Below are 9021 nucleotides of genomic sequence, written 5' to 3'. Positions count from 1 at the left end.
TATATTATTTTTGTGTTTATTTGATTGGTAAAGTTTTTTTTGTCTGTGTTTTATTGTCAGGGGGTTTAATTTTTGTGTTTTTTTAAAAAAAATTCAGGGTAAATTGTATTTTTTGTTTCATTTTTAAATTTTTTTATGTTTTTTTTTTAAATATACTGTATAATTGATGAAGTTAAGAATTGGTCATACATGAAGGAGTTTTTGGTTAGCACGGGTGTCCTGGGTTTGAATCCAGTCTGTGTGTAGTTTGTATGTTCTCCCCGTGTTTGGTGGTTTCCTCCCTCACGCCATAGACATCCTGATAGGGAGCTTAGATCCTGAGCCCTATATGGGGCAGTGACCACAAGGTCTGTAAATCGGGGCTGGATTTCTGTTCCTGAGTTTCAACTTGATAATTAGAGATGATCGAACACTGTTCGGATCAGCCGTTCCGAACAGCACGCACCCATAGAAATGAATGGAAGCACCTGGCACGGGGACCGGCCGCCGGCAAAGTGTACGTGCCAGGTGCTTCCATTCATTTCTATGGGAGCATGCTGTTCGGAACGGCTGATCCGAACATTGTTCGCTCATCTCTAATGATAATATATTGAGTCCGGTAACAATGTAGCAGGGGATTATTCAGAACGCCAATCCCTACAGTGACCCCCGAACTAGAGCTCCCTCTCCCCCCCATCCATGCTTTATCACTTACCTCAAGAACATGGCAATATCATACTTCAGGAATCGGATCCAGGGTTCCCGCAGAGCAGCCAGCGCCAGGTGGTACGTAGACCCCAAATCTGCCACCTGTATCCCTTCTGATAAGTCTGAGCGCCCCATGACTGGGTCCCCATTTCCACAATGTAAACAGCTTTCACCTAGAAGATGACACGGTCCTCAGCTGAGTGACTTCAGGTGTCTGCGGCCTTTGTGTTGAGATATTCCCATATCCTCTCACACGGATTTGAATAAGTCTTCACACCCTTATCTGCCCCTTACACATTGTAACAAGCTCCTCCTACCTGCACGTGTAACGGAGGACTGTGGATACACAGCAGGGCCTTGGCACTGACAGGGGGCGCTGTCGTTCTGCCCTGGCCCCCATTCACCGTATTCATTTAGTTCTTGCCACAGAAGGAAAATCTGAGTCGTCTTCGGTGTCTCAAACCTGTTGGTGAATTATATATGATAAGAATCATCGGCAGCTCCGAACAAGTCCTTACCGGATTATTCTACTGCCATATCTGACTCATGAATAGAATTCTAGAGGTAGCATAAACACTGACACAGGTAGCAAGAATGGAAAGAAGTAATTGATGATGTAGCTTTATATAAAAGAAAGGTCAGAAAACGATCTGTATTGACATTGTAAAGGGCCCCGCCTCTAGCGCCACCCAGTATATGAGGTTACGTATATGAGTCGCCTCGCGATTCGGCCTGAAGTAACTCCCTCCTCCGGACTAGGCCCATTCATTGGGCCTAATCGGGAGCGGAGTGCTTTGCTGGATGCCGGTGCTGTGCACAGCTTTCAGTCGCGGCTACCTGGTTTTTGGGTCGGAACCTAAGGCGCCCTCCGCCTCAGGTTCCGATCCAAAAAACCTCATGTGAACTTATCCTCAATATTCAGATATTGTGAATTCAGGGTGTGGCGTCTCGGGATCCTCACCTGTTCAGATAGTGCAGGAATGTCCCCCCGGCCTGTGCGTCGTTCTTCAGAGCTGAAATCATTCTGCCTGAGAGGGAGGAGCTGGGACCCTCCTGATCGACCAGAGGCCTGAATATCTGCAACAGACAGACATCGCGCTGTGATTCCCGCTCTGATAATAGATCAAGCATCGATCAGATCAGTTCTCTGAGCTCGGAGGACTTTACCGTATCGCCCTCTATCATCCTTGGGGTCACCGATCCGTCACCTATAGCAGGATCCGTAATAAGTGATGGATGAGACGTGGAATCCGACTTCACCCCCGTGTGGTCCGTAAGGCTAAAATACATGGATCATTATTAACCCTTCAATGTACGGAGAGGCTGATCATAAAGAGTAGACATGACCAATATATCCCTGGACGTATCCCATCCGTATAGACAGACATTAATAATCAATGTCTGCACATAAGGAGTTGTCATGACCTAACAATCCTTGTACAGAGCCAGTCTTTATAGAGTAGACATGAGCAATCAACCCCTATACAGATCCAGTCCATATACAGTAGACATGACCAATCAATCCCTGCACAGATCCAGTCCATATACAGTAGACATGACCAATCAATCCATGCACAGATCCAGTCCATATAGAGTAGACATGACCAATCAATCCCTGTACAGATCCAGTCCATATAGAGTAGACATGACCAATCAATCCCTGTACAGATCCAGTCCATATAGAGTAGACATGACCAATCAATCCCTGTACAGATCAGTCCATATAGAGTAGACATAAGCAATCAACCCCTGTACAGATCCAGTCCATATAGAGTAGACATGACCAATCAATCCCTGTACAGATCCAGTCCATATACAGTAGACATGACCAATCAATCCCTGTACAGATCCAGTCCATATACAGTAGACATGACCAATCAATCCCTGTACAGATCCAGTCCATATACAGTAGACATGACCAATCAACCCCTTTACAGATCCTGTCCATATAGAGTAGACATAGCCAATCAATCCCTGTACAGATCCAGTCCATATAGAGTAGACATAGCCAATCAATTCCTGTACAGATCCACTCCATTTACAGTAGACAAGACCGATCAATCAATCCCTGCACAGGTCCATATAGAGTAGACATGGCCAATCAATCCCTGCACGGATCCAGTCCATATAGAGTAGACGTGACCAATCAATCCCTACACAGATCCAGTCCATATAGAGTAGACATGGCCAATCAATCCCTGTACAGATCCCATTTGTATAGACAGGCATGACAAATCAATCCCTGGACATTTCTTAGGCCTCCAGAGCAGACAGTAGATAACGTGTTCTCTGTATGACATGTGCACTATATGGCGGTTATCTACATATAATAGTAGTAGTTATGATGGCTACTTCCCCAGATAGAGATCATACATCATTCCCTGGATCCTTGTCATACATCACTTCATAAGTTCTGCCATGTTTTCTCCACCACGCCCTCTTGTGGCCTCTTACTGCAGAGAATCCTTCCCTGTCTTGAGCCGACTTTCCTCTATACAAACATCTCCTTTACTCCATAAATACAGGGCGAGGGGAGTTATCTGGGAAGATCTGCTTGTAACTCCTGTCACCTCCAGAGCTGCATTCTGCCCATTGGTGCACCCTGAGCAGAGGAGATCCCACAATGACCCCAATACACACACGGCAGAAGTCTTACAGTCATTACTCGGGTTCTTTCTGCGGATTGTATTTCGAAGAGGCGTCTAGTGTGAATAAAGCAATAAGGATTATTACCGCAGCTTTGGAGGTGACTGGAGCATAAGGCATAGTATAGCTCTGCTTCAGCACCAGTGATACACACCTGACCGGGGAACGCTTCTGCTGGTGAATGAGGAATCTCGGGATCCAGTAGGAGCGCAGGCGTCTTAGGGCATCGTACTGGGATCTCCTGAGGGCGTGATAGGAGGGGCCGCGACTCTGCTGACACAGACGGATCTGCTCCTGTAAATGAATGGCTGGCAGTAACATGGCCGCTCCCAGTTCTGTATTTCTGAACTTGGCAGACTTCTCACAGCAGAGGGTTTGTTACAGTTGTGTCCAGCTGAGGTAATACTCTGAGGTAAACAGTCAGGACTATGGACTGATAGATTGTAATAGACTCAGTGATTACATCTCCTGCCTGCCTGTGTGTCAGACTTCACTGCAGTTCTAGGATTACAGTCGACTCTCGATTTAACGTATCGGTATATAACGTATATAGGCTATAACGTATATTTTCTCAGGTCCCGACTATTCTACATGTATTTTTATCCCGTTATAACGTAATATGGTTTGCATATAACGTACTCTTTTTTGGACCCCCGCAGCCAATTGCAAGCCATATATAATGTAGAACGTTGTGTACAGGAGGGTCCCACCCAGCCAATCGCATGCATTTTCTGCCGCGTATAACGTAGTACGTTATACGTGCGAGCCTCTGACGAGTCTCTCACCACAGTGCCCTCTGGGTAGATTAGTTCACCGGAAGGAAGTCGTACGTGTCTCGTGTCGTGTGAAGTTCCGGTTTTGGTTGTTTATTGGTGCCAGAATGCCTCCCAAAAAGAGGACTAAGCTTACTGTGAAGAAGGTAAGCGTGACATGGAGTTGCACACTGGTAAAGATGGTTTTGTGTTGATTGCATCGCGATTTCATTACTGTACGTGTCTATTCTCATCGATCAGGTTGAAATCATACGGGAGTTGGAAGGCAACTCTAGCCTCAGACAGACAGATCTCGCAAATCGCTACAATATGCCTCTGACGACGGTCAATACCATTGTGAGAAACAAAAAGCATATCCTAGAGCAGAGCGAGAAACTCGGGAAGATGTCAGGAAAACGTTCCAAATTCCGCAAAGCAAAGCATGAGGAATTGGAAAACATTTTGATGAAGTGGATTAACCAAGCACGAGCTGCCGGAATTAATATTGATGGTTCGGTTGTCAGGGAAAAGGCAAACACTTTAGCAGCAAAAATGAATGTGAAAGACTTTGTTGCTTCCAGTGGCTGGTTCACGAGATTTAAGGAACGAAACAGTCTTTCGTATTGTGTTGCTGCTGGCGAAAGTGGGGCTGTAGATGTGGCTACTGTTGAAACTTGGACAACGGAGCAACTGCCGAAGATTTTAGAGAAATACGACCTAAAAGATGTCTTCAACACTGATGAGACTGGCGTATTTTTTAATTTGATGCCGAATCGCACTATCGCTGTAAAGGGGGAGAAATGCCACGGGGGCAAAATGAGCAAGGAGAGGATCACCGTACTCGTTACCACCAATGCGGACGGCTCAGAGAAGATTCCTATACTGGTGATAGGCAAGTAAACTAAAATTACAGTACAGTACTGTATAAACGAGTTTCACTAAATTTAATTTAAATGTTGAATTACTGTAAATTTGCCTTGCAGGCAAGTACAAGAAGCCACGTTGTTTCAAGAACGTACGCACACTGCCGTGTGAGTACAAAAACAACACCAAAGCTTGGATGACGGGCGATTTTTTCGTGCAATTTTTGAGAGCCTTTGACGCAAAGATGGGTACACGTAACAGGAAAGTGGCCATCTTCCTGGATTGTTGCCCCGCACACCCACAAGAAGTGGAGGGTTTACGCAACGTAGACCTCTATTTTTTCCCGCCTAATTGCACAAGTAAATTGCAGCCACTCGATTTGGGTGTAATTAAGTCCCTCAAGTACAATTACAGGCGTTTGCTCGTGCAGCGGGCACTTGCGCTGATGGAGCGCAACCAATTGGATCAGTTAAAACCGGACCTGCTCCAGGCCATGCACTTCCTGGTAGCTTCGTGGAACAAAGTGACCCCCGCTTGCATCAAGAATTGTTTCCAGAAAGCAGGGTTTGAAAGTGCTGGAAACCACACTCAACCTTCGGAGCTAGAAGCAGCTGGAGCAGCAGTGATTTTGTATCAAAATGAGGAAGAAGAAATGGAGCAAGCAGAAATCCCAGGTGACGCCGAAGAAGTTATTGATACACCAAGCTGGGAACTCATCGCAGGGTCTGGTTTAGATTTCGAAACGTACGCAACCATGGACGATGAGGTGATTACATCAGAAGTGCTTTCTGTTGAGGAAATATACGAAAACGAGCAGGAGGAGGAGTGTATTCTTGAGGAACCAAATTCTGATTCTGAAAGCAGCAATTCCGTTTCCGAAACAATCGTGCCAAAATATTCTGATGTTCTCGATTCATTTCAGAAGGTGAAGACTTTCATTAGCGCTTTTGATGTCGGTGAACATATCATTAATCAGGTAGCAAACGTCGAGAGTGTGCTGTATGGGTTGCGCACCAAAGCTGTGCAAAAACAAACCCGTATTGAGGACTTCTTCTGTCCTAAAAAGTGAATGATATGGACACACACACACGGACATACAGTACTGTATAAATAAATGTAAATAGTTTTAATTTGGCTTCTGCGTTCTGACATTCTTACATTCGGCGTTATGTGCATGACACGCGCATGTACGTACAGTATTTTATAGGGCCGAAAAAGGTGCTATCGTGAATAACGTAGTCGGGGTCCGGCACAGTGAAATACGTTATATATGTATAACGTATTCGCCTTATAACGTATTTTTTTTCCCAGTCCCAGCAATACGTTATATCGAGAGTCGACTGTATATTCAGAAATCTAAAACCTTCAGGGCACGGTCTGGTAGAATAGAGGGAGGAGGGGCTTGTAGGAGGGCAGATATACGGGGAGCATACAAGGGGCAATAACATGGTGACTTACCTGGCACTCCGGACTCAGGTGATGCTGATACTTATTCTGGATGTCCCTATCAAAACAAAATCAACTTTATTTCTAGATTATTCCGACGCATCTGAGATTCCTCTGCATGGATGAGGGGGGTGGGGGGAAGTGAGTGCAGGGGGTAAGTGACCAACCGTCCCATTAGCAGGCTGTACCTGAACAGGTGGACACACAGGTGCCGGGCATCCTCGGGGCTATGATTGACTTCCAGATCTACAGACTGTTCCTTGAAGGCTTCGCAGTCCATCCAGAAGCGAAACATGTGAATCCCCTGCGTGTCCTGGAGGAAGTGCAAGAATCTCCCCAGACCTGCTCTCTGTGAGGAAAAGGGGCAACAGATCAGAGCAAACATCACCCTGACACCAGCAGGGGCAGCAGTGAGAGCTTAGCAGGTGTATGAATGCAGCTCTGGATGTGACTGGAGGACAAGCCATGATGTGACTTAGCACAAGTGCAGTAAAGGTGCTGTTGGTCCCCGTGGTCAGTAGGTGGCCTCACCGAGCTCAGTGCCTCCTCCTTCAGCTGCTGCAGAGTGGACATGGTCAGATTGTGCTGCTTCACAAAGTTCTCCTCCTCCTCGGTTAGGTTATCTTCTGTGTCCGTTCCCCGATCCCCGTTACTCCAAACCACATCCGTGGGATCTCTGTGAAGAAATCGCCAGGATTATAATGGGTTAAATATATACCATTCCCCTAGTGTTCAGGACCTCGGTGGACCATACCTGGTGTCCCTCTGGTCTTCAGCCCAGGCTGTGGCCTCAATGCGGAGCTGTAAATCTGGAGACTCTGGAAACCTGGGGACTAGTTATGAGAGAAATAAAGTAAATGGGGAGAAGGGAGATGCAGCTGCAGCTTCTCTGACTGCATGCTGTGAGAGGGGAGAAGGAGCAACAGGTGGAGATATCTGACATCACACCAAGAAGACCCGCCCACTGAACAAGCATAGACAGGCAGAGGGTTTAAAAATACCTAAATCTACAGGTGAACTCTCTGCCTCGCCGCCTTCCCCAAAACCCCTCAGATCCAGCGTCCCCTCCTATAACTGTCCCCTGAGATGTCTAATAATGGCAGTCACTTCTTCTTGTTGGTTCTTACCAGTGATCTCGCTGTGAGTGATGGCTGCATAGAGGTCGTCATCTACCACCTGAGGGTCCGGAGGTTGGCAGAGTCTCATAATGGTGTCCCCATACTGCTGCAGGAGTGACAGTCTGTAGGGGTCAGAGTCATACCCTGCGGGGAGAAAACACCTCCAGGTCACGCTGCTCGGGGGCTGTCATGTCTCAGACTGCGTAATGTTCCTCCCCCTCAGTTTATTGGGGCGGGGCCTCATCAGTGTCAGTTCATGAACCAATTACAACCAATCATTGTTACAATGTAGCAAGTGGGTGACGATTAACCCCTGTGACCCATCTGACCTGGAGCAGCAGGGGTGCTGTGAACACGACTAGGGAATCTTCCTGCAGTCACCGGCAGCTCCTCTGGCCAAACACTGGGGGCGCTGAATTGCTGGGGGCCAGTAGAGCCATGGCTGGTGGACAAGGCGACACTGTTGGTCTGGCGGCTGTACCCACGGATGCCATACCGGCTGGCCGGCTGCGGATCCTCCAGGGGGCGCACTAACAGCTTGGTCAATTTATATTCTATATACAGCAGAGACCTAAGTCACGAGGAAGAGAAAGATTGAACATTTACATAAAATAATCACATGGCTGAAGTATGGGTGTGGCTTCACAGAGCGGGAGGGGTTTGTAGTGTAAAGGATCGGTCCAGACATTGTGTTTTATATTCTAATCACCTTCTTGTTGTCAGTGAACGGAACCAACTCATCCAACCTAGTCCTGCTCACACAGCTGAGGGTTTGTTACAATATATCAGTATATAGTAGATATGAGCTGCTATTACATTGTAACAACAAGTAGCTGTGCGAACAGGACTAGATAAGGACAGGTTTATAGCTTCTTATTGTTGACAGCGAGCAGGGGTGGAGGAGACATTACAGAGAGGGGTGTACGCAGCTCTCCTCAGTATAGTCTATGGGGTGAGTGATAGAGTGCCCCTTTAATGTCCTCTACTCACTTCCTGAACAGTGGGAGTCTCTCTTGTCGCAGCCAGAAGAGCGTTGTCTCCCTCTGCAGGTCACTGGCTCCATACACATCGGGATCATCCTGTGATATCCCATCCAGATCACAAACGTTACCAGTCAGACGGTCATAAAATATTCTCACTGGAAAGGCCTGGAAAGATACAATGATGGGGCCCGTGGGGCAAATTTATGATGAACTACTAACCCAGAACCCCCAAGAGATAACGATAGAGGAGCCAGAGAGAAGAGAAAAAATCTGCCTCCCCTAGAGGGAGCTCCGAATTACAGATTATACAGTCACCACTAGGGGGAGCTCACTACATACAGATTATACAGTCACCACTAGAGGGAGCTCACTACATACAGATTATACAGTCACCACTAGAGGGAGCTCACTACATACAGATTATACAGTCACCACTAGGGGGAGCTAACTACATACAGATTATATAGTCACCAGTAGGAGGAGCTCACTACATACAGGTTATACAGTCACCACTAGGAGGAGCTA

The sequence above is a fragment of the Leptodactylus fuscus genome, chromosome 3 (assembly GCF_031893055.1).
Source record: "Leptodactylus fuscus isolate aLepFus1 chromosome 3, aLepFus1.hap2, whole genome shotgun sequence".
NCBI classification, from domain to species: domain Eukaryota; kingdom Metazoa; phylum Chordata; class Amphibia; order Anura; family Leptodactylidae; genus Leptodactylus; species Leptodactylus fuscus.
This window is presented reverse-complemented; position numbering follows the sequence as displayed.